This window comes from Lonchura striata, chromosome 2, assembly GCF_050655825.1.
Source record: "Lonchura striata isolate lonStrDom1 chromosome 2, ASM5065582v1, whole genome shotgun sequence".
Classification (NCBI taxonomy): domain Eukaryota; kingdom Metazoa; phylum Chordata; class Aves; order Passeriformes; family Estrildidae; genus Lonchura; species Lonchura striata.
In genome coordinates, this window is record NC_140704.1 from 65,389,986 (window position 1) to 65,417,598 (window position 27,613).

Below are 27,613 nucleotides of genomic sequence, written 5' to 3' on the forward strand. Positions count from 1 at the left end.
ACTTTACTTAACAACACTGAAGTCCTGAGCTTCCAAAACCTTTTTTTCCTTTTTTCTCTCTCTTTTTTTTTCTTTTCTGCTTATTTGTTGTGGGGGGTTTTGTTTGTTTTTAGGAAGACTGGCTAAGTGAAAATAATTTGTAAGCGAAGGTTTGTCAAGAGCAAGGCCCTAAGTAGTTCCATGCCCATTTCAGAGGGTGACAATTTTCAGGACAGAATCCCATGCAGGTTTTCTTTGTGCACTGGCATGCACAAACTGTCACAAAGGAAATGTCTCCAGAAGCAGAGCCCAGAGAATGCACCAGCATTGCCCACACAACATCACAGTGAGGAGGAGATTACACAACTTGACTAGTTTCTGGTGTAATAATTTCCAAAGTGGCTTTTGCAGTGACTATTGCAGTACTTCCAATGCCAATTATTTTAGGTAATTACAAGTCACTCAGTCAAGGAAAATATTTAGGAGAAACAGGAGTGGAAAATGAAATTTATTTATAAATTTTTTTTGCACTCGTAAATTTGAGTGATTCTTCAGCACCAGATTTAGAACTGTATTTTGTGCAATTCAAAATTCCCAAATTCAGAAGATGCCAGCACCTTGGAAGTCAAGGGAAAAAAAAAAAATCAAACAACAACACTAAATGCCCCAGGACACAAGAAAAATCCAGAAAGCTGGAAATACCACCCTGAGAAATTTGCTAGAGAAGTAGGGACATTAGAAGTACCAAATTTGACAACATAAATGGAAGAAAAATAAAACCAGAAGTCTTCCTAAAGGTAGATGCATTTGGCTAACAGCTCCATGATCACCACCTGGAACGATGCTTGGTGAGTGGCTGATAACTCTGCAACACTGCATGGTGACATTCTGAGAAAAACAGGTGCTCCTGCAGATGACCAGGACAGTCAGCACGGGCTCACAGCTCCATGTCTGTACCCTTCCCAAAGATCAGGAGCACCAACAGGCAGTTCTGTCACAGCCCCTTTCACGACAGCCCTTGGCTCCTCCACTGCAGCACATGCTGGACCAGCAAAACTGGTTCTACACACCCTGGGAAAAAATGACAGCTTCTCCTTGCAAGCTGCACCGACCATAAAACGTGGAAGAGCCTCCCATGCATGCCCAAACCTGCCTCTTTCAAAATGCCTGCACACCCAGCACGGCAGGGCAGGAGCTTCGAGGAGCACTCCTGGCTGCTCTGTGGCTCAGCTTGGTGTGCAGCCCCTGCAGGTCACGGTCCTCTACCAAACTCAGCAGCATCCTTGTGCTGCAGCTGCCTGCCCTGCCTTTTGTCATGCTCCTTGCTCCAGCCCTCTCAGCCTCCTTCTCCTGGAGCATTGGCCTCACTCTGCAAACGGGAGCAAAGGGTCCAAAGCATGGCAAGGGGCCAGACTTGCATTGCCCCGAGGTAAAAGGAGCCCTGCTCCAAATTTTACACCTTTTTTCCCCACAAATGTGGGAAACAAGCAGCAACTCTTTGTACAAAAGGGTATTTTCACACATGCAGATAAGGCATGTTAATGCACACTGTGCTGCCCTTCCATATCCTCCCCAAACCTGAACCTTAATCACCTTTGAGAACCCAATTAAGAAAAAAATAAAACCAACCCAAATAATAACCAATATCTTATATTGTTGAAAACACCATTCCAACACATTCTACCCTATACCAAGGCTACCCAAGCTCCTGAAATTCCTTTTAGGCCTCCACAAGCCACAGCAGCCAGAGTTACACAGGCACCAGACCAAGACCATGCATGCTGGCTGCAGAATCTCTGTTGACATCGCTGAACCAGGGCACATGGCACCAAAGCCCCTGTGCTGCCCAGCAGACAGGTCAGTTACCTCTCTTCCCACCTCACATTTCAAGTCCAGGCAGGACAGGGGAAAAAAAAAAAAAAGTTCTACCCTCTATTCTACCAGATTTCACCTCCATCCACAGTGGAATACAAACCAGATCATTTGTTGCAAGCATGTGAAATTAAAAGCCTGCTTTGGGCTGGGAAGCACGGAAGAAAGGGGAAATGCATTCATATATACACAGCAAGGATGACTAGACAAAGATATAACATCACTTCACCAAGAGGAAAAAGAAAATAAAATAAAACAAAGCACCCATGCTGGCAAGCCACCCCAAGCTGAACAAACAAACCTCATGGCTGAGTTAACCTTTCCAGAAGTACTGGTCTCAAGAACTTTACTTGAAAGTGTTTCTTTAAAAATCAAAGATAAACAAATGGTATAAGGCAGAGAGGAGCAAACCTTGAAAGCCACAAGGTTTGGGGCCTTAGGCTATTTCTCAATATCCCTCAAAAGTTCCAGGCATTTTGCCAGCACAAAAATCTACCTTCTGGTGTATCTTCATTCAGCTTTGCTTACATCCAACCTTACACTTTTACAGTCCTTTGGCTGCTAAAGCGGCTCATTTAAACATCAGGGAAAAGCCTCCTCCCTAACTTTTGATAGCCATGTTTCCATGAGATTTTGTTTTCTCTCTGGTTATCAGTGTCAACAAGGAAAAAAAAAATCATAATTTTTACACTTCATAGAAATTTTGTTTTTATAAGTCATCTAAATTCAAAATAAATAGGAGTGGAAACAGTAGCTTCCTGCAAGGGTAGTGGGTGCTTTGAGATTTTTAAATGAAAATGGAATGATGTAACTACAACAGGGAAAAAAAGTCCCAAATAACAACATATACGTGGGTTTGCCTACCCCTCCCCTGCAACACACAGCTTGTGAGCCTGTATAATCTCCTGATGTGAAACATTAGGAAGAACAGATTGGTGAGGGATTTACATATATGTGGCCACAGTATAAGCGACAAAGAAAATATCTATGGCTAACAAAATATCAGAATGGTAGAATAAGAGTAGAGAGTGAGAAGGCACCCAAAGCAGCAGTTCTCTCTAACTGAGCAAACTGAATTGAGAAACTGATCAAACTTGGCCAGAGGTGAAGAGGAAACCTACAGCAAGCAATACCAGGACTCTGATAATAAAAGCTCATTTTGTATAAAATTTCCACAGAGATTTCCAGTAATTACTTGGGGAGGCAGGGGGGCTGTCTTTAAATAAAAAGCAAATATGTTGGGCCAAACTTCTCAACTTAAAAAATTCAGCAAAATATTTGCCACAGAAAAGTTGCTCTTCGTGGTACTTTTTTTTTTTGTGATTTGGGGTTTACGATGTAAGATCAAATATGAGGGTTTTTTATGTAAAGACTGAAAATTTTGTTTTCCTTTTAAATCCAATTAATAGTTTTCAGTTCTATAATATATTGAAGTTATATCTCTGTATATATAATATATATATGTATATATAATAAAGAGTGATATTTGAATAAATGAAAAGCAATTCAGTACAAGCATCAAGCAAAGTCCACCCTGCTTCAGGAAAATTTTACTCATGGCTCATATGAGTTGAAATCAAGAAGAGGCAACTGAGAAGTCAATAGTGATCAAACAGACCATTGAAATTCACTCAAGTAAGTAAATTCTTGGAAGATGGTACTGAAAGTAGTAGGCCAAAGGCTAATAAGTAAGATGAGAAAAGCAGAAGGATGAGTAGCTCAGGAGTTAGGAGCTCTCTAAGAGCAAACAAAAGCAAAAGTAATTGCAAAATGGAGATTGCAGCCCCAGGGGCCATCTTAAAGCTGATGGGATGGAGGTGATATCATTCATTTACATTGATGCATTTTCTACAGTTTTGGAAGAGATGGGAACTACAGAAGATATGTAGGGCACTTACAGAAACCATTTGTGTTTATGGTTTATGATAAAGGGTTGTGCCACCACTCTGTAAGGACACATGTATAACCAGCACAAGAAGAGTTGCTATGTGTTTAGCAAGCCTGGAGTATATTCAGAACAATTAGAATTTCCAGATCGTTGGAATACTGAGAAGCTAAAGATTAAAAGAGGGAGATCAGGATTTTCCAAGCTGATTAGGCATTCAGAAATGTCAGATGTCTCTTTCAAAGCACCTGAGCAGGTAAGGCATGTAATCCTCACAGAAGTCAAGAGAGCAAGGTGCCTGGCCCCAAGGCAGCTTAGCAGTGTTCTCAGGCACCCACTCCAGCCAGAAAGACCTACATCACCCTTCAGATCTGGCTCTGGGTGCTGCAGATTGGGAACAGAGGACTGTCTTATGTGTCTACCTTCAGCTAAGATCATTTGGGGGAAAAAAGGTCTGGCAGATCTGATAAATAGAGACTACAGACCAAACATCAAACAACTGTAGGAGATCCCAAGACCGACTGAGGTTTTTTCCCTCCTAGGAAGAAAAGGCTTCTACAAGGCCACAGGGGACCATGAGCCCCTTCCAGCATGTGCAGCCTCATCCCAGGTCACTGGGATCCAGGCAGCAGCCCCAGCAGAGGCACCACCCTCAGCCTCTGCCTGCCTCTTCCCATGGCTCTCATAATTGCCCTGCAAGAGGTGCCAGATTGCAGATAATGGCTCCTCTGAGTTCAGGTGGCATACGTGCAGTCCAATGAGCCAGGTTTCTCTGGAGCTGTCGGGGCCTGATTTTTTGGGAAGGTTACGTAAGTACACGCTCAAGGAGCACCTACGCAGCACAGGAGCTGGCCAACCCCTTCCTCCTCCCTCTGCCTGCTGCAACAGATCAGGCCCACCTGTGGCCTGGAGAGCACCTTCCCAAGTCTTTACACAAAGCGTGGCTTGATTTCCACACTGCTTTAAGCCTTGCATGGAGCTGCAGAGAGCAAAAATAAAGCAGTGACTACACTTGTAGTAAGTGCTGCAGAGTGACCAAAGCATAGGCAACACTATCAGTTTATGTGCAAATGTTCTCCTTTGAAGGCTATCAGTCCAGCTGTGATAATCATTGTATTAAATATGTATAGCATATACAATCCCTTGAGTATTGCTCTTTACCTTTATATTCTTTTCCTGTCTTGTCTACATTAGTCTGCAGTCCAGCCTGTAACAACAGAATTCTCCAGAATCCTGCTCTTTCCCCCATTTTCCATAGTCATTTCCGTGCTGCCATGAATGCAGCAACTCGAAAGTTCTGCTGCTAAGGTCTAATTACGGTGCCCTTAGATAAGGTCTGAACAAATTTTCCAGTGTAATAAATAACCAAAACTAGATGAAACAGGTGTATCCCCCGCATTTTTCCTGAGTTATAAGGCAGTTTGAATCACAGCCCAGTTCTGAGGTAGAGAAAAGCTGATCCAATACAACCGACTGGAAAGATAGCAAAGCATATGGTGTAAATCAAGTGATTAATTTTCAAAACTCATTTATAAGCATTAATTTCAGGTACTTTGGAAGGAAGAAGCAAGTAAGTGCCAAGTTTAGTTAATTTTTGTTTTTAATAACTACCTTTTTTTTCCCTTAAATTTCTTCTCCTGGAGCAAGTAAACTTTGTAATCCAAATTTTAAAAACAAAATGTATTCTCATCTAAAATTTGGTTAGAAACTACACAAGCTGTAAAGCCCCCAGGTAAGGGATTTAAACTGAAGTGGAACCAATACCTAAACAATAAAATGACAGCAATACAGAAGTTGCAGAGAAAGTTGAAATTCTAAACATATCTAAACAACAGTTATAGTTTCTAAGCCCCAGACACAATTCCTCACTGCAAGAGGGAAAAAGGCAAGTTGAAAAATAGCAAAATGCAACTTGTCAAATGCAAAATAAAAACTTCCCCTAGCTGCTGTTTCTGTGTGCTGGGAGCATAAAAATAATATATGAACAGAGAATGTGACAACCAAAGATGCCTCAATGATTGTTAGAGCTAAGAAAACATTTACTTTTGCGCTTTGTTCAGAAGTGCTGGCGAGTTTACACTGTGTGTCGATGCAACCCCAGCCAAAACGCAACAGTGTTTTCTTCAAGAATCCAATTAATTTGTTTTTCAAGACAGTCCATTACATGAAGTCAATTCAACCCTGTTTTGCTCCAGACAGTCTCCCAAAATGCAACAATTCAATTTAAAAAACAGTCTAATTAAAAAAAAAAAAAAAATAACACCAGACTGAATTATACTTTGATAACTCTATTGGTAAATTCCAGTGTAATGTTTTTTACATGCCATTAGGAGGGAAAAATGAGACCTATTACAGGGGACATTATGTCTCAGAGCATGATGCAGTGTCATGCAACTAGGTGTCCCAAGTATGCATTTTGTTTCACTTCACTATGGAAAAGCAACTGCATGCTACAAGACAGACCTTTTCCAACTTGGCCACCACCATTCTGGTGAATACAGGAAAGAGGATTTTCCTCACACCTAGCTGACATTTAGGGAGCTATTCTGTTGCATTCACAGTGCCTAGGTATTTCTTCAAGAGACATCCAGTTCACTGAGGTCTTCCCTGGCATTTCAGAATAAGGTCCATTTTGAACACAGCTTCAAAAGAAATTTGTTTTCTGGTTTGCTTGACAAATCACTACGTGCAAGTTGGTTACAAAGAGCCTGAACATCTCTTGTTGCTGCTGTTGGAATCCAGAAGATAATACTTTGATAAGGACTTTGCAACCAAGAAGTTAACCTATAAACAGTTCTGTGGGGCTAACATTTAGTAAGTTAACATTCATTACGCTACATCATCATGCTATCTAAAACTAGTCCTGAAAAAAAAAATCACTTTCTTTAGAGGTTTTATGACTATAAGTGTATGATATAAAAAAGTTACCAGAGAAGCAAAAGTTATTCTGATACTGAAAGTTACTCAAATGTCTCAGGTTGCCAGAAACATACCCTTGAGAAAAGAATGGTGCTGCTCTACCAGTCATGCCACAGCCCAGTCCTTTTTTCCAGATATTATCATACAAGACAAAAGGGCATCAGAAAATTAAAATCTTATTGCAGGAGATAAGCAAATGAGCTGAATTTCAGTGGCCTGCTATCTATGAGATCCACAGATCACAGATCTTAAATTGTGTTCACTTTCTTGTCCACTATTAGAAAATTGTTGATCAACCCCCATTTCAGGACTTTCAGGTGACTACCACTTCATTCATTAAATAATTACAGTTAATAACCAACCACTTTGGGAGTCCAAATAGCACCATCTATCTCCAGGAGTCTCAGTGCTTGTGAAATGACATGTAAACTCTACATCTCTATTAAATTGATGCTGCACCTCAGCAAGTGATCAAAGTGAAGAATGTCTTAACCAGCAGACACAACCATAAAATACTGGCAGATCCCAAATGGCATCACATGGGAGGCCCAAGCAGTTCTGCTACTACTCACTACTTCAGTTTTACAACTCTTCCTGAGACAAGCCTGCTTCAGGAAAGTGAACTGTGTTGCACTCAGTAAATTTACTGCCCTTTAAACACCCATTTCCAAATTAATTGTCTAGTGCTAAATGCCACTCAAGCTCTGCTGACATTCTTTATCCACCCAAGCCACGGCTTTCTGAGGTTTATAAAGCTAACAGAATAATTTGATTGACTTCCTGCCTATTAATTCAGGGGGCTATACATTATTCAAATTACTTGAAGAGATGAAAGCATTTACTTGATTCTTCACTCCCATTGCTCTGATGAGACAAGTTCCCTCCATACAGCATTTTAACTTCATTTTCTGTTGCCACTGGAAGATACATCCGGAGTTACTGCACTATTTTGAACTCACAGAAAACTCAGAAGACACTGCAGGTTTGGGGGATTTTTGCTTTTTCAGTCTGAAGTTTAATAAATGCTGAACTTCAGTTCAATTATTTTTAAGCATTTCAAAACTTCTGCGATTTTACATTCCCTCCTTGCAGAGCAATAAAAGTCCATTAGTCTCCCCTACTGAATGTTTTGTGAGTGTTCTTTATATGAAACCATATCAGACAACTGTACCTTGGCTTATAAAAAATGTTGATACCTACATATTATTTAAGTTTATTATTATTATTATTCATGCTAGGACAAATAGCAGGCTCAAAGCTCTTCCTGCTGGAAGGCAGCTGCACACACACAGCTGTCCCAGGCACCTGGGCATGCAAAGTGCCCAAACTAAATCACATTTCATGGAGCCTGTGGGGTTCCTCCACATGGGCAGGTGAGGAGATGTCAGTTTTTGGAAGAGGTGTGGGAATATGGAAAACAGATGATTGCAGGGCTCAGCCAAGACCCCCCCCAAGAGAAGTACCTCTAGGCTTGGAGAGCAACAATTTTCAAAGCCCCCCAAAATGTCTCAAAAGCCATTCGCAGAATGGAATAAGATTAGTTATTAAACATCCCAAAATATCAGGTATTTAAAAAGCCCTTTGGCACTTCAGCTATCTTGTGAATTATTTGGGGATGAAGACACATCAGTATTATTTGTAGAGCTCTTTGCTCTTCAGCACTTTCAGATAGATTCAATCCCTTGGTCTCTGTCACTGCAGCATCTAGAGGGAATTACAGTCCAGAACAGATTTTTGAAACTAGACAAGTCTCTGAGCATTATGACCAACAGGCTGCTGCAAGGTACAATTACCTTTGTTTCTCTAGGCCTAAGAATCAAAATCAACTTCACCTAACCAGTGTAGTCTCACTGATAGATAATTGAGCAAGTGATAACCATCAGGTCCTTTGCCTGGAGAATAAGTGGTTAACTTGCGCACATCAAGAGACCGATTTAAAAATCAATTAAAACTCTGACAAGGGATTTCAAACCTACAACAGCTGCAATAGGGTTCCCACAGAACAAAGAGCAGACTGCAGGATGGTGGGGTCTGCAACAGGCACCCATCAAGGGATGAACGAGGTATTTTGAACAGTTCATGTATTAAATTGAAGGTTCTTGGGCTTCAGTGGCTGAACTGGACACAAGCAAGGTAACCTTAACACAGGCCCCCTTAGTACAGATGACTTCATGTAAGGATAACAGATGCAGCTTTCTAAAGCTTAGAAAAATCTTATGTCCACTTTAATTAAAATTATTCTTTTCATTAAAAAACACTGTGCTAATAATTAGTTAATGAACAGTTTGCCATAAAAAGCCAGGCACTTGAAAATACTTGTGGCTCAAAAAGGAACATCATGGTATTTCTGCAATTTCATCTCCTTCACCGGTGATATCTAGCAAAAAAAAAAACCCTAGCTTACGTGGGACAAACTACACCAAAACACAAAACCCTCACGACGAGAGCTATAAAACAGAGACAAATAAAAGGAGATGCTAATACACCCTGCAACACAATCAGAGAAAAAAAGATAACATGAAAATTAACACTGGATCATAGAAGGATGAGCAAGGATGAGAAATGCAGCAGACAGTAAAATCACACATAAAGCACAGTCAGGGAGGGACTGTAGCACTTGTAACATCAAAATTCTTTGGTAGTTCTGGAAGGAAGCTTCCTCAGCCTTAATGTCCCAGCACTGCACTACACACCTGATCTGCCCAGACCTGAAGTTCACCAGATAATACCCATGATAGGTGATTATCAGCTGAAATACCAGACTCCACAAGGATCTCATAGCAGCATGCTGAGCATCGTTTGTGTTGAACTACAAAAATTCTATAACCAAACTTCCTCTAAAGAAATTACTGCTTTTCATGACTGCAGCCATCATACCTACCAGGTTTATCTAGCAATTTCTGGGTAATATTATACTGAAAATTACATTTCATTCCAGTGTCTAGTCAATAACAGAATTTAGATAATGCTACTTAAAATTAAAGAAAAGCCTGGTTAAGAAAGAAAGCGTAAAAGTGGTTAAAGCTAAAGCCTTAGAGGAAGTAAGAAGTGGTCAAGACAGTCACATTTAATTTTTTATACATACATGTTTCCATAAAAGAGGATAACCTGGGGCATGCCTACACATGTATCCTTATAAAGTGTGGTGGATTGCACAGAAGAGCCAAAATTAATGAGACCATGTTAGCTCTTCCTCACTTCTTTTGTGTCCTAAATAACACCTTCCAAAATATTTCCTTCTAGTACCTTCACTAGGCAAAATGCAGGTTGCAGCATGCCTTGTCTGGAACAGCACAGGCACAGCTCAGGCTAACATTGTGTAGGGTATTTGGTAGAGAAACAGGCTGCAGCTTCTAGAGGAAGAGAAGCATCTACATTTCCCAGCAGGATTTCCCTATCCAGAAAACAGTTTCACCACATCCTTGCATGCATCTGTTATGACTGAATCCTCTTGCCACAGGAAAGATGGGAAGAAACCAGAAGAGAAAGACTAAATATGAAGAAGCTTCTCAGCTACCTGCATTTCTCTTCTGTCCCTGATGCAACTTCTGGCGTTATGCAAGTGCTACTTCCAGTTAAATTGGATTATTTCCCTTCCCCCAATGCTTCTTTGGTTTGGCTAGGAGACTAAAAATCCACTATTAACACAGTTTTAGTCATTAATCAAGGTAGCCCTTTTTCTGCTTTCCAAAGTTTCTCATGTTCTTATCTTTGCATAATTGAACATTTGCATTTCAGAAGAGCATCACCTGAGGGAGTGGGGGCAGATTTTGAAAGGTTTGGGGTTTTTTTCCCCCCCTTAAGTTTAAAAAAAACAAGGAGGAAAAAAAACCCCAACTTTGAAAGGGGATGAAGTTAAATTACCAAAGCCTTAGGGCAGAGTAACCTAAAGACTGATAGTGGGTAAGAGTTTCTCCCATTCACCACAGAAACTAACTTCTCACATGACCGGAAATCAACAAGCAATAGAGTCATAACATTTTGTTCTTATGTAGAAGTGTCTTATCAAAAGACACCAAACTACCTCCTAAGCTGTTTTTTTTTTTTTTTTTTGGCGGGGGGGGGGTTTTGATACCTTTCCAAGGCAGAGACAACTGTAGATTTTCTGAACACCTGTGTTGGAAAATGCCACCTCATCATATCTGGCTATTTCCATAAGAGGTTACAAGTTTGAGCAAACTCTGCCCAGTCATAGTCATGGTCTTAGCAGAGCCTTCTTTTCTGGAGCAGGATGCTCCATGGGCAGGTGTTTTGGGCTGCCACAGCCTCAGGGAACTTTATCTGCCAGGTCTGACTTTAACCAGGGATTATTTTACAACCCAAAGGCTCTAAAAGTCCCCAAAGGCAGTACAGTAACACCTTGCATGCCACTAAAGCCAGGAACAACACTGAGCTTTTGGCAGTGCCCAAATCATGACCAGAATAAAGCAGTACAAGCAGCCCAGTGAGCCAATTACCTTGTCTGTATATTTTGCACAAGTGTCACTATTACATTGTTTCTGAAAAAAATTTGCTGCTTAAGGCTGCACTTGTTTCTTCCCATAGGATAATCTTTCTTGACACAATATTAGTTTCTTCTACAAAAACACTTTTATACTCACACTTTCCATGGACCAATAAGAAATTCTTTTATTTATAGAAGGAAGAGGAATTTGAGTAGGATAGTTAGGAAAACAGAGAACAAATACTGTAACAGTTGTCTAATGGTCCCAATACTATCACTATGCTGAAAATGTCATAAAATCAAAAATCTGCTTCCTAACACTAGTCACAGAAATCAATTCTCAATGATGCAGCTAATTTTTCATGGTATAGTTGTTATTTTAGGCTTGATTTTCATGGAGGAAGGTAATGTTTCCTGCTGGTGTTACTGGTGGTGAAAATACAATTTCATATAAACATCTACAGAATCAAGAAAACAATTCACCTGTAAAAACCTGACTGCTGGGACTAAGAAAGCATCAAAGGCATTGAAGAGAATAAAAAGTAGCTAGTAAGACAAGGAACCACCTTTCTTCTTTTCCCCCCACCAGTTGCAGACTATTAGAAAAGCATTATGGCAACAGTTTGATCCCCCCGTTAATTTGCGGCAGCCCAGAACAGAGTCTCATGTCCATGAGACTTTGTTCCCAGTACTGCTAAGATTTCACTTGAATTGGAAGGAGAGATTTCTATCAACAAAAGCAAGTGCAGAAGCACACTAGGGCAGCAGGAGAAGCGTTTCACAGCTCAAAGAGACATACAGTGACGAAGTCCAACTTTGCTCAGACAACTCTTTGGACAGTACCCCACTATGGATACTGAAACCTCAGATCAATCCCAACAGAAACCTTTCTTAATGCACAAATCAGTTGATGTCCCAGCCCCACAAGTCAGCAGGCTGGGATGTAGCTTATGTCAGCTAGGGTTAATTAAGCAATTCTCCTGATCCAAATAATACAAACAAGTAATAAGAAATTCCATGACACCAAACCTCCTCTCTACTGATCCAATCAGAAATCATTCCAATTTAAATCCTGGAATTCTGGTGTTGCCTGTACCAGCACCTTCTAAAAGGAAACCATAAAGAGATCATTTTCTTTCCGATCCAGAAAAATTTACTCACAACTTCCTTACTGCATTTTCCAGTTTCTATAGAGCTACTTACTGGGACTTTGTTTCTTAGCTCACCTTGTTTCAGAAAGTTTAGAAAATGGAAAAAAATACAAAATCTGAACCAGCTTGCATTTGTTTTGAAGGCAGTTACAAAAAAACCAATACACAAATACACAAAAATTTTCAGAACATCCCAAGCACCATTACTGCCTCTATTTCCTCTAAAGCTTACAGGAACTGATTCAATTTGGTTTTCATTCTACATCTTGCAGCACTTGGGCTATGCTTTTATTCAGAAATAAAATTTACAGAGCATTGGAAGATTAGAAAAAAGCAAGATGTGCTTAACACTTGCTGCACTTTATTGAAAATGTAGAACAAGCAAGGCTTAGCTTAGCTCTAAAACTAATACTTTAGCTGTTTTGTGTTATGGGTAGTGTTCAGTGGCTTGCATGACTAATTAAACAATCTTGAGTTTGCTTTGAAGGCTAAGCCATCCTTAATGGCTTTAAATTACATTCTATCAAGCTAAGCTCAGAATTAAAAATCCTCATCTGTAATAAGGAATTCCACTGTGTATAAATGCTAGTAGAGAGCTGTATTGGAAAGTTTAATAATCTGGATGGTTTCTGGCCTTCACAGCAAAAGGAGAAATCTTGTCATTCTCATAGCTTTGGGAAGCTAAGCTCCTCAGGGAAGGTACAGGTCGAAAAGTGGTTTGGGTGGAGTTTTGCATAAGATGGTAACTCGAGGGGGAGACAAGGTGTAAGTGGGGGTAGGGAGCAAAAGCAGATGGTCAGAGAGGAGAGCTGTGAGAAAAAAATGTAGTGGTTGTTCTTGTTATGTGATCCTATCTATTGCCAGCACAGGGAAGCCCAACTCTAATCCATTGCAGCCCAGCACTGGAAGTCACCAACACATCCTACATTGAGTTTCATAAACAAATTATTTGAGATCACAGCTCCTCCTCTGTATGCAAGACTCAGGTGTGCATTCTCTCCAAGCAAGCACACCAACAGCACTATTTTTTCATCTACTGACACTCAAGAGTCACCCCAAGGCACACAAGGAGCCACTACCCAGGTTGCAGAGCACAGTCAGGCACAGACACACATGGAGCAAGAACAGCATTTTGCTGTGAAGGCTTTGCACCACAATCCCTGACTGTGTCTGCAAGGCCTCTTTGTGAGGGAAAGAGCTGTGTGCAGTAAAAACACATCCTGCAGGTCAGTCTGATCAGTTCCAGGAGCAGATACCCTCACAACTCTTCCTCATGCCACTTCTCCAGGATGAAGCACATAACCCACACCTGCTGCAACAAGTAGGTCGAGGAAGGCAGCTTTGATCCCCAAGCCATCTGAAGTCAGTGGATGTCAACCCAAAAGTACAAATGTTTTCAGAAGTGGATGGTTTCTTCCCCGTTCAAATAACCAACCCACCTTCTTCATTCATCCAGCAGGCGGGGGCCAAGCCTGCCTTAAGGGAAGCATAACCCACCACTCATGCCTGCAGCACATGTGGTGCACCCAGTCCTTTTGAGACACTGCCCATCAAACAATTGTTCCTCCTTCTCTTTCATTAAAGCCACCCTCAAAATGCTGCCCAGCATCTCCCTGAAGTTAACTTGATTTTTCTGTGGTGTCTGTATGCATGGAGGAGGAATCTTTTTTTCCACGATTACTTTCCCCACTGATCTGGTGGTTGAGAAATACCACGTTTTCACTGTTTGCCTTTACTTTTAGCTCTTCCATTAACGAAAATGTGAAGCCATCCGTGCCTTATCTGGCATGGCTCTGCCTTGTTTTCGTTCCCCACTTAACAGACTCATTCATGTGTAGGAGACTTCTGATCCCAGGTTTAGATATTCATCCCTATTTTACATAACCATAAGTAATGGTAGGTACTTATGTAAACTACAGCCGGGTCTTTGACCCCGTGCACAACAAGCAGAGAGGTTTTAAGCCACCAAAAAACAACTGCCCTCTGCTGCTTCCAGGTGCCCCTTTGGAAAACATGCCAGAGAGAGGTGGGAAAGAAGAGGTGTCAATGCACAGTGAACAAAGACAAGAAGCTCTGTCTGGGACCTGGCCCCGGTTTGCTTCTTGTGCTGACCAGGGACCAAGGTCACCCAGCCCAGCACACCATCCTTGCTTCCAGCCAGCCACTCTGCTTCTGGAAGCTGCTGTAGGGCTGGGATGAGGCCCATTCAGTCTCATACTCATGGAAAGGGGGGCAGAGAATGTGGATTGTTTTAAAGCTTCTATTTAGTAGTCTAGTGACTACTTAAGAGTGGAAGTTGGTTTCAGTGCCTTCCACATTTGAAGAAATTAAAGTCCACAGTTCCTACTTCTATGTCAAGTCCCTGTTTTCCCCAAAAACACAAGAAACAGGCCTCAGAGAACAAGAAATCCCTGAAGGGCAACCTGTATTGTTGGGCCATAGAAACATCTTGGAAGCTGTTCCAGAATTTTCCAATTCACAATATAAAATCCAATTAAGTAGAAATGGAGTTTACCCAAAATAACAATATCCAGCATTGAATACATTAAGCTGGTGACTTATTTTAACTACTGTAGCATACTAGTGTCCTGTACTTTATATTTCTCCCAGTTCCTCCCTTCAGGAGGAAGCATGCAGCCTTCACACACTGTGCAGGAACACCCATGCAGCCACTCAGCATAAGAAATTAAAGTTACTTACCACATGGCTTCAAATTTCCAGCAAGCCCACCTCTGAAGAACATCCGTGTGCTTCACCACAACACATTCCAGTGCATGGCTGTGGGACAGCACTGAGACTTGAAAGGCTCTGAACAACTTATGGACTCCTGTCCTCTCAGTTACTGCAAGAGTCTCTCCAGACAGTCAATAATATGGACTGTGTTTGCTTCCAGAAGTGATTCATTCAGGATATTAGTGCACCCTAAAACCACCACAGAGGCATGCTCTAGAGTTTAGCTCAACACCACTCCAAGACACAAAAGGAAAAAGGCAACCCATGCAAGCAGGAGCACCACAAAGGGAAAAGGAAGTGGAAATAAAAGGAGAGAGAGGGGAAAGAAAAACCACTAAGTAGCCACAGGTTCTTGCCATAACAGCAACTGATTGTAATGAATGTGGGGCAGCTGTGCCTGTCACCTGGGCATCTTCCACACACTCACCTGATCTCAGCTCAAATGCACAGGCCCCCATCCATTCCTTACTGTCAAATTCATATTTAATCCCCTTAACACCAGGGCAGGGAGCTAAAGCTCTTGTAGCCCCTGAGCAGCACTTTCTAAGAAAAATCAGCATGTTACCTTCCACTACACAGCAAGAAAAAGAAAGAGAAAATAAATGGTGTTATTAGATGTGGATTTACTTAAGGAAAATATTGTTAGAATCTGAAACCCCTACAGTTCTGTGCTGTGGATGGTGCAATAATGAAAAGTATTATTGGATATAAAGGAAAGTTATGACACTATAATGTAACACAGACAAGTGAGAAGATGTATCAGTCATTATCTAGAATATAGGGGACTCCTGTGGTTTCATTTTTTATTACTAATTTAATGTACTTACAAGGCTACATGATAAAAAGTGAAAAGGAACAATAAGAAGCAAGCATCATCAGAACAAACAGGGATCTGCAGAATTTGGAGATTTCAATAAGTTACTTGAGGGAAAATGTCCAAGATCCCTCAAGAACTGAGTAACATTCATTAAAATATTTAATAACAGAAACAAAAGAAATGTGAAAAAAACATTTTAATAAACATAAATTAGGATATAAATTTATTTACATATTATACTTGTGCTATAGGAAATTATTTCATACAGAGAAAAAATAACATTTAGCTAAGAAAAGATGCTTTGCAAATGTTAGCTCAGCAATCAGACTCCTGTTATTCAATGCAGTTTATTCTGCATTCTCTCATGAAGCCTTATGAATCTCACAAATCCAAGACCCTTGGGGTATTGCAGTATATTTTCTTGTAGCCATGTAAATTACAAACAGTCCTATGCAAGTAAAATGAACATACACCACAGTAAAGTTGTCATGAGAGGATAATCACACCTTGCATTGTTTGCTGGGAAAAAAAATTACAAACACACCCTGTGTGTCTTTTGGGGGCAGATTCACCAGGCAGCAAATACAAGTCAAAGACACCTTAAGTTTGCTGGCTGAGCCCAGGTCAAACAGATTTCCAGGACTGGCTGGAATGTACTGTCACAAGAGCCCATTTAGCCACAAGTCAGCTAGTAGCTATACTTTTAAAAAGAGTCTGAGGGATAGAACAGAGAACCCTGACCAAAACCACAGTGAAATAGAGCCATAAGTTGTCTTACAAGTGTGTAAGACACTCAATTTTTTTTTTTATTTTTTTTTGTCCCAAGTGAGAGTCACTGGGTATCATAATTTTTTTTAAAGCCTAAATTAAGGTTTGTGAACTTCTATTTTCGTGAATGTTTGGCCCTGTATCTCAGAGAATAATAATATAGTAAATACCAGTAAATTTAGGTGAATTCACAGAGGCCTTTCAGTGATACTTGGGTATCAAATGTTCCACTATGATCTTCCAAATCTTAGAAACGAACAAGCAGGTTGGAACATTGGCTCACAAAATCAAAAATGCAGAAACCTCAGCAAAAACCAGTATGTGACTAGGCAGAAATGCTGCCTACTTGTACCTATGGAAACTGCCCGGGAGGAGACAGAAGATACCGTGTTAATACAAATGAAGGAAAAATCTATTTGGCTGCAAAATTATCCTCATCAGTAATACTTCCTTCAAAGTAGAAACTTTCACACAGCTGTTTTGACCAGCTTGTGCTCCATTGCTGGGTCTGTAAATTGTAATTAAGGACTGTGGGCTTGGAGGAAATGAAGGATCTGATTAAAAATATGGAAAGGAATGGAAGGGGGTAGGTTTGAGGGGGTGCTAATGGGGGCATGATCCAGCAATATTGAAAGTAAAGAGTAAAAATATTTTCAGATGCATAGTATTTTCTAATGGAACCAGCTTCTCTTTGTGTTACTCATACTCAGCAAAGAGTTCTTTCTTAATAAAAAGGAACTCTGGGAAGGTTTCCCTAAATTACCTGTAGCAGAGGCAAAAGCCATTGTTTTCCTTGATAACTTTGGACTTAATATTCACCACCAATTTATAATGTTGCATTTCACAGCATTTTGGGACACCTGAAGCTTGTAATATTCATGGCAGTAGATGCAAACCATCTGCCCCCTTTACAAAGAGTGAAGCTTTCACACAAAAAACTCTCCCCCTCCTCTTTCTCACACACTCAGGTAAATTTTCACCACCTGAGTTTTGCTTCTTTTTCTTTTTTAATTTTTTCCTTTTTTTTTTTTTTTTAGCTTTACGAGCTGTGTCATCTGCGACTGAATGACATCAAGTATCACTTAAGCCTGTTTCCACAGTAAGAAAATATTGGAAGTAAAAACTGCTCAATGAATGATTTCTGGTCCCCTTAGTAATACAGAGCTTGATTTGCAGCTGTGGCAAACAGGAGAAATTCTGGCTGGAGTCCATGGGAGTTATGTTTGCTCAGCATCCCTGAAAAATCATATTTTGGGTATCTTGGGTTGAAACACACAAAGGGAGGCAACAGTTTGTGTTTTTTTAAATCTAGCCTTATTGTGCATTTCAGATTGAAAATTTTCACTCTGGTCTCTCAGTAAAAAAAAAAAAAATTCTCCAGAGGGTTTTACAGTATCCCATCATATGTCTGGTATTTCGGGAAGTTGAAGAAAAAAAAAACCCAAAGATTACAATAGAATATTGGGTCCTTTAATTCTCTTGGAAATGCATGTGGAAAAGATAACATTAAATTAATCTCACTGGGTGATGCATATATTTGGTAAAATCTATTTTAAAGATGGATTTAATTGACAAGCCTATCACTATTTAAAAAAGAATGAGAAACATATGAAACCAGACATTTCTGTTGAACTATTAAGTGTGAATTCATAGCTGGACATAGTGCCTGTGTATGCACAGTTCATTAACTGCACAGCTATTTGGTCCAAAGCACTTACAGGCTCTTCTGTGAAAATTTGAAGAGAAGGAACCTATGAAATCTTTTAGATTTACAAAGCAGTGAGCAGAGGTTTTAGATACAGCCAACTGCTCAGGCTCAGACTAAACTCCCTGAAGTGTGTTTGTAAATCCCCACTAAGTGTGGAGAGAAAAGCTATTGAGGTTCCTCTGGCAACATCTGTGGGACTTTCTGCATCACACAAAGCTTTTGGCTGTTGGTGAAGGACTAAAGCAGCTAATCGACAATACACAGTAAAATGAGGTTTGTCTTTGTCACCCTAAAAAGGAAAAAAAACTGCAAAATTAACACCAGTGAAAAGTGAAGGATGCAAAAGAATCACATGCTTGTAAGGCAGTATTTAGCAAGTCCATGGCATGTGTTTGGCGGGGGGGAGGTTCTGCTGTGCTTTGCTTACTGTGCTAGCTTCATCTCCCAAGCAGCTCTGGCAAAGGTGCTATCCCACAGGATTTCCTGCTACTGGCAGTGCACTTTGTGTGGAATCCCCTGGCAGGACACGGAGAGCAGGCGAGCAGCAGTTACACTTGGATGGCCACCCTCGCTCCAGAAACGAGCACTGACCTCCACATGAAAAATAGTGCAGGAGGAGCAGGCTGAGCAAGGCACTGTCCCACTCTCCTGCCTGCCCCTTCCTCACAAAGTCCATCACTGCAGAGCAAAAACAGTGAAAAATGTTCACCTGTAAAAAGCAGCTTAAACTTTGCCACAGCTGTGGGTCTGAGTCTATGCTTGAGTGAGATGGAGTAGAGATAATGGCACAAAACTTGGGTACCACCACTGGTAGCACTGGGTTCAGCTTCACCCACATGAGAGCAGCTTTTCTCCCAGTTGTGTGCCATTAGTATTCCTAGCATATCCAAAACCTGAAAGGGACAGCCAGGGCAGGAAAGCCAGGCCACACTAACAGGCTCTTCTGTAATGAAGAATGCCCTTTTGAGGCAGGGTGTCCTGATGAAAAGGATGAGGTGCTAGAAATGTGAAACTCCATCTGAACCACCTCGAATGCACAGGCTTTTTATTTATAAGGCATGCAGCTGATCCCTGCTTTTGCACACATTCCCATCGGTATGGCTGGAAATTGCTACAAGCAGGTAGCCCATCTCCAAACTTTGGGGTGTGCAGGGCTGACACATTCTCTGGGAGTTGCTCTGTCTCTGTACCCACAGAACAAGTTCTGGACAAGTGTATCATCAGAAATCCCAGGCTTAGTTCTCCTCTGATGGAATTTTCAGCACCCTTGCTGCTCAGATGTTGACAAGATACTTGCTTGTTTACTACATCCATTGTTTCCTTCCAGAGATGGCATTCATTTCAACTATTTCAGAAATACTACATTCATTTGAAGCTGGAGCAGCTTCCAAAAAGATTGCAGCTAGACCACACATTTACACACAGAAACCAGATTTGTGTTTGGTGTGGATTGTCTGCATGTTTACTACAATGATTATTTTCTTCTTTGAATAAAATTGCAGATTTTTTTCCCTCCGTTATTTGCCAGTGCTATTAACCAGCCTCATTCTTTCCTTTTGTTGTATAATCTGTGTCCTTCTCTGATCTTCTCCAAAGTAAACAAGTCATTTTTGAGTCCAAGATGCTGTGCCAACATCACAACAACCTTGCCTTTGCAATAACTGTGCCATAAGGAGAGGCACAGTTGGGTCTCCAACAAGAGACCCTTTCCAGCAGGGGTAGTTCAGTGCTGCTCTTAGGGATTCACAGTGCTGCTTTTTACCCTGGCTATGCTCCTACTCTGACTCCTTAAGCACACAATAGCCCAGGGAGACCATGTCTACAACAGAGGATGGACTGGAGGAGCTGGGGCAGGCAATACCACAGCTCTCTGTCCCTCCTCACCTATGGTTTGGCAGCCTGGGAGAGAGGAGGGCTCTCCCCTCTGCCACTGATGCTGGACCTGAGAGCTGAGTGCTGGGAGCTTGCACCTAGAGGCTGCTGGCACATGGGGGGTGAGGAGTGTGCATTGAGCATGGCCCTTTGAGCATGAGGCAGGCAAGCCAAGTAGGAGGCTCTGCAGGGGGTTGCACAAGCTGGTTTTAATGGACTTTGTGGAGTCTGAGAGCTGGTGTGGCTGCCTGTGTAAACAGAGCCAGTAATACCTATGATGTAAAACTCGTGTTGTGAGACGAGACTCAAATGCTTTTTATTCCCCCAATACCTTGTTCAAAGCTTTATCGGGCAGATGAATCAGATCTCAGTCTCCTAATGTCACAAGCACTTAGCCAAAAATCTCCCAAAAAAAAAAAAAAAAGTGTGGACAGACTCAGAAAGCAGTGTATCAGCTCCTGGCTGCCCTTCCCCATACTTTTGTTGGGGTTGAGGGAGCCACCAGAATGCTATTTACTCCCACTGCAGCCGTGAATGGGCTCACAGCTGTAGCAGAAGAGATCTACCTAAGGGAAGAGCATGCACCTTCATGGGGCTGATTTGGGAAGTGCTGACAGTCCTCAGTCTGCGCCTGTCTCACTGACCGGATATTGGAGTCATGTTGATCAGGTGCAGAGTGATCCCTTCACTTTGCTGGTAGCCCTCAGACTCCTGAAACCTGAGGAATTTGGGAACTTTCTGGGATGATTTTGGTGGAACATTATTCTGGATCCAAGAGGGGACACTGCCAAGGGGCACCACAATATGTGAGAAGAGATGAAATAAAGAGGAACGTTTTTTTCCAGGTATTTTTCATGAACAAATGCATTTAAGGACATATCTTTAACTAGATAAACTTCTGCTTTGAGCTGTGCCATGTTGCCTGCTCCTACAGTATTCCCAGGTGTCCTGTTCATTGGTGGTTTTCTCAAAACTGGGATATCTCTCTTGGCCCATAGGGACTCAGAATATTGTCTTCCTTCAGCATCCTACCAGGCAAAAGCCCCCACTGAAACTACATCCTGGGAGAGCTTGAACATTTCAAAAAGGCTAATGGAGGCATTTTTCTGGAAGAACAATTAAGGTGTTATTTATGAGACACCATGTGCAGTAGCCAAATTGATGTCCTCTGACACCACTGTTGTGGAGGCTTACTGACAGGGCTTGGTAACACTAATTGAGGTGAAGAAACGTAGTCCTGAACCTTATGGGCAGGCTGAAATGACCAGGGTTTATGGCTCACAGTCTTATTAATTGCCAGTTGAGTACAATTATGGGTGTTAAAAAGGGTAACTAAGGAAGCACTGTGGTTATGGATCTCCTTAGGAGAATAGGAATAGCAAAAAAGAAATGTAAGTGGTACCACACAGGTCAGTCTTAAATCAAAAGACATAATTTCTATTAGTAAAATACCCCATTTCCACTCTGTAGATTGACACTGCTATTTGTGTAGCTCAAAGCCACTTGTGCCTTACCTACTTTTTAGGTAGATAAAATTCCAATTTCAATGGAAGGGCTTCTATTTAAATGCCTTTGATATAGTCAGTCTATTAAAATGGGAGGTGTTAATTTTCCAGTAATCACTACACTTCTCTTCCTATCTCAAAGCTGAAAGGACAGCCTCATCCTGCATGGTTAAAATGTAGTAATGCATTTAATGCCAGGCCATGATTTTAGACCTCCAGCTGTTTTACTGGTTGTGTAAGTAAAAATAAGATAATGTTATGCTTGGTAACCATGGTTTTGTAGGCATTCACATTTTACAAATCACTGCACAGTATGCAAACCATTATATATATTTAAAATGTTTAAAATCAAGACTACCAGGAGTCTACCACTTCCATTACTTAAGGAGGGGGACTGCTAGACTGTGAAGAGTGATATATTCTATCAAGCTACTCAGCAGAGTTATATTATCAGTGCAAATTATGTGAAAATATGTGCTTCAGAGAGACAAGAAAGGAGTATTCTCTGCTATAAAAAGTGCGCTGTGGGAAGCTAGATGGAGTCATTGGTTTGGTGTAATATATGAGTAAAATCTTATTTGTTCAAATAATAAAAAAGGGGGAAAAAACAGAGCACAGAGAGAAAGGAACCATGAAGTACTTGGTTATTCCCTCCATGTACAAAAACCTGTTTCTGCCTCAAACAAAGGAATTGAGACTTATCTCGCACAATTTTATCCAGGTGTAACTACTCATCTGAGCAGAGATCTCCCTGATTTATATGGTCAGGAGCAAAAGCAAAACCAGGCTCAGGAAGAAGCAGCTTTTTGATTTGTTCCATGCACACAGGCAAAAGTATTATACATCACCAGCATGATCATAAGCATATTGTTAAATCCAAGCAAACCTTAACTGGAATATTTCTTTGTAAGAAAACACTGGTTAGTGGAGCTATTGACAGCTGCATTTTCAAGAGCATCTGCTTTTAGAAACAGCAGCCATTCAGAACAAATGTTTCTGAAGGTAGATTATGCTGCTCTGATTAGGAGTACAGGAAAAGATAATGGAAATGGATAGTGTTTGGCTGCACCTGGAATTGCCTTTAAAGTTCAGTAGGAAATTTGTAGCAGGAGTAGGAAAAAAAATTACTTCTGCTTGTGCTGTAATTTTTCAGAGAATGCACATGTAGTTCTTTGGACGGTATGAGCTCTCAATTTTAATTAAAAAATGGTAAGTATTACATATTACAGTCAGACCTGATTAATTGGGGTGGAGCTGGTTTATGTATATGTTTGGGAATAAAAGTGCTTTGGTTATTAATCAGGGATGCTATATTTATTTATTTTAGATATTTATTCAGATTGGTCCCCATTTGCCGACCTCTAGTATTCAAAAACATCTATCAGGGCAAAATCACAACTCTGGCTTCCAAAAAAATTAAATAAAGTAGAGGAAAAAAGGAAACAAAAAGTTCTTTTTCAAGCCATGGTCTTTGTGCTCTTTGTTCTTTTCATCTTCAGGATGCATTTGAGCTAACTTCAGAGCTCTTTCTTCACCACTGGAAGGAATAGAAACCAACACGTCCAGCATCCAATTAAATAGAAACCTTCCACCATGCAATTAAAAGAAAAGATCAACCCAAAGTCTGAAGTTTAAGCCAATAATCCAGCTTCCTGAATGGGACTGGTAATTAAAACTTTGACTACAGCAAGAAGTTCATATGTGAATGGTGGCAACACTAGCTTTAAAAACATCTCCTGACACATGCCCAGAAGGTCCCACAAAACTTATGATGGCCCAAGAGGTCCAAACATGTATGCTGGCAATAGTGCATTTATTACCTGTTTGAAGGAAGATTTCAGCAGTGTAAAGAGCTCATTTGTTTAGCTTTAAATCAAGAAAGTCACCAACTGCTGCTCTTCATCAGAGGAGGAGTTTCAGCCCCATGTCCTGTTCATCTCCCATTTCCTTGGGAAACACAAGATGGGCAGTATGCATAGAGTTCTCCTGAAACACTCCTGCCTCTGTTGCAAACTATAGGCAGTCTTCTTCCCCCAGCAAGAAATATCTGATACAGGAAATAAATGTTTCATCAGCCTGAGCCAAAAGGGAGAAGAGGTGGGTTTATCTTGACACAACAAAGTAGGAACAGATAACCTATTTCCATTAGGACAATCCCCAGTGGTCGTACATCACTGGGGTTTTTGTTATTTACTTCCTTGGATTAGTTCATTTAACAATAAGGACAAGGATCTTGAAATGTTTTTCTTCACAGTGAACAATCTAGAAGTGTGACATAAGGAAACCCATATATACATCTGAATTCAAATTCTGACTTCCTTTGTGTTTTGGCCACAAAATCTTAATTTCAAAAATAGCACACTATTCATTCTGCTGGAAATATCCTAGAGATACTTTAATAATAATTTTCACACAGTACATCTGTGAAAATCTGCTATACAAGAGTTCTTGCCTTTTAACAGACATCCAACAACTTTGCTCTACAAACACACTCACACAGAGAGGGATTTTATCTGTACGCTTTTCATTCATGAATTCCCTAGAATAATAGGAACCAGCTACTTGCATAAACAGGCTCACCTTGCCCACACACACTTTTGTGAACAAGTCTGTCTGCAAAGTAAAAATAACAATTTGTCTTTATATAGTATTTTCAACTAGAAAACAATTTGCTGCTTGTAAAATAGAAGTTGTGCCTTTGGGTTTCTTTGGGGTACTGCAAATGATAAAAAAAAAAAAATAGCATCATTAGAAGAAGTTCAACCTCTCTCAGACAAATAACATCTGCTACCAAGATGTCCCTACTTTGCAGATGTGTACCCGCTTCCACATTCAAACTACCAGCATAAAATCTGTGTATATTCACGAGTTAATGAAAATGTGCTCTTCTGTGTCTGTTTAAACTTCAGTGAGGTCACTTGAGATTACACAGGTTTCCATCTGATGAAACAATGTGGTTGTATCAGGTTGTTCTTGCTATGTTCCAGAGTGAAATGTTTCTGTATGCCTGAAGAAAGTGAGAAATAAAAATGCATGCACCATTGCAGAGACCAGAAAGATACATCTGAGCTATAAGGGACTGAAATTTGTTCAGTCTTTTCCTGTCCCACAGCTCATCACTGGTAATCAGAATACCTTATGCCATCAATCTCCTTAATTAAGAAAAATAAGATTAAAAGGCTGGTTTATCTTCCTGAGTTCTCATGTTAGGGTATCTGGGCAACATTCAGAGTCCCCAGGGAATCTCTGAGGGCTCCTCCAAGGCTGCAGAAGATGAAGGACCTCTTTAGCTCAGCAGCCTTCTACATTTGGAGGAGTACCTCTGCACAACTCACAAATTAATTTCATGTAATCATAGAATACCCAGTTGGAAGGAACCTCAAGGATCATCTGGTGCAATCTTTCTTGGCTAAAACAGTCTACACAAGTCAGCTGAGCACACTCTAGCTGAATCTTAAAAGATTCAATGTTGGGGTATCCACCACTTCTCTGGTAGATTATTCCAATAGCTAATTGTCCTCATCATAAAATATTTTCCTCTTGTATCTAATTAGAACTCCCCAGGAATAATTTATACCCATGACCCATCATCTTTCAATGTGACTCCTTTTAAAAAGGGAGTCTTGATCTTTGTAGCCACTGGAACATATTGATAACATTTGTCTGATTTGTCCTTTGAAGCCAATGCAAGCCATGCCACTTATAAAGGGTTCAAGAAAGATGGAAGACTACTTTCTCCTCTGCTGGAGCATGATGTGAATTGTTACAAAAAGGTTCTTCTGCACAGGCTTCTGCAGACAAAGTGCAGCCAGGCTGAACTCCCCTGGGTTATATCTGCACCATGGCTCTCAATCAGTGGGAGGTGAAGGGGTGGAAATATCACCCAATGTTCCTGAAAAGGGGACCTAAAGGGTTGCCTATCTCCAGGCTAGCCTCCACTCCAAGGACTTTTCTAAGTGCCTCAGAAACAGTGACAGTACAAAGTGTACATCAGTGTACAAAGACAAGTTCACTTCACATGCAACAACAGGACATGGACACCCACAGGACATCCCGTTTGCTCTGGGCTGGCGCTGCACAATGCAGCGGCAATAACGTCTGGTGAGGACCCCCAACAGTGTCACATCAATCATAGTCCATGGCTGTGATTTCCTGGAGACGTATAAGGTCACCCCATGGATAGGCATATCTGTGCTCTCATATTGCACAGTCACTTTTGAACCTGTTTGCATTGGTTCAGCCAAGCCAAGAGGTAGAGTAAATGTCCCTATAAGTTTTATGAGAAGAAGTGGACCAAAAGGTGCAAGAACTTATTGGTGTCAATGAAAGGAAAAGCTGATGATCTCTGTCCCAGCCAGCAGATCCACACAGAAAGGAGCTGTGGGAAGCTATTTGAGGAGAACTTTACTGTACAACTGACTGAGTGCTGGAAGAGATTTTCCACAGAGAGACTCTGGAGTCTCCCTCACTGGAAATATTCAAGAACTGTCTGGATGTAATCCTGTGCAACATGCTCCAGGATCACCCTGCAGGGAGGTTGGACCAGATGGTCCACTGCAGTCCCTTCCAATTTCACCCATTCTGTGAAACCAGGCTTCATTACTTCCAATACTCACTGAACTATTTGTTTAATAGGTTGGTTTTTTTTTTATAAAGGATTTCTATGGAAAAGATGAACACCAAAGAAACTCTTCTTTTGCAATATCTTTATGAAATCTTCACAATGGATGATTGTATTATTTAATGCACTTATATTCCACAATTTTGGATCCTATGTGTAATATCTTTCCACCACTCTGGAGACTTGTAGCTTTTTAACTTTGGCTGTTGCTAATCCATCAGCTGTCTGAAGCAGTCAGCTCTGATTTGTTTTTTGTGTCTTCAGTGCTAACACAAAAAACATTGGATCTGTTCTAAATACTGAGATTTACCAGACACAAGCAGGGATGCAGGAGAAACGGTATATTTAAACATACTGTTGATAATAATATGAATAATAATAATAATAATAATAATAATAATAATAATAATACCACCATCACTATTATTATTAGCATTATCATAATAGAGAAAATCCAACACCATGAAACCCATATTATGTATAAATACAGGAAATGAACATACCACAGAGCACTAATGCCCTAATTGCCAAGGTTGCCCTTGCAGTTCCCTACTCCACTTCTTTCCATAAGGGAAAAATGCTCTAATACAGGAATTAAAAAGGCAGCAGTGTGCTTTTACCTGGCTATTAGGTCCTGGTATCCCACAATGTTGTAAAGAATTTTCTGGGCAAGGGGGATGGAGCTGAAGATCAGCTGGTCAATGTGAGATGATTCCCAGGCAGTTTGGAAATGTCCTCACCCAAAGTACTTAGTAAAAAGTTTATGGCCAGAACCAGTGGTATCTTCTTACTCTGTATAAATTTTGAGATTATTTTTCACAAAAGATGAGGAAGAGGTAGATGTGTGTCCTGAATAAATCACAATAGGAGTCTTCAAGTGTACCATATATTGAGCTCCACACTTTTTTCAGATACACCCACATTTTTCTGTGTAGATCACCAAACCCACGAGAGGAGTTAGTTTTAGCCCTCTGCCAGCACTCACCAAGCATGCCCAGCAGAACACTTTGTGATCCCTCAGGCACAGAAGTCCCCTGGGTAAGGCAATTTTTAGCCAGAGAAAGCTCAGCAAAAGTATTCAAATAGCACAGACCTGCTCAGGGGAGAACCTCACTCTTTGCCTGGAAGGCTCTTGGGAGACACAGCTAACTGGGTGAGTGAGAGTTACCTCATTCCTGATCTGGGAAAGATTTTCTAATAACTGGGAACCAACATGAGCTATGTGGTTGTAGCAGTAAGACCTTGGCAGGCTTGAGCAGGTCCCTCGCCAGCACACATGCCCTAGTCAGTAGGGACTGGCTCACTCACTGCAGCCTCCCAAGCACATAAACCATGGCTC

At 40.9% G+C, this 27,613-nt stretch overlaps 1 protein-coding gene across 1 annotated transcript in view; it reads right to left on the reverse strand.

Annotated features, from left to right (window-relative positions):
• The window catches only part of LOC110472633 (uncharacterized), a 272,197-nt gene extending 245,530 nt beyond the window's left edge, over positions 1 to 26,667 (reverse strand). Inside the window, exon 1 of the mRNA XM_085571476.1 lies at positions 14,951 to 26,667. The gene's annotated coding sequence lies outside the window, so the exon portion shown is untranslated. The remainder of the gene's footprint in view (positions 1 to 14,950) is intronic.
• Positions 26,668 to 27,613: the final 946 nt, after the last annotated feature.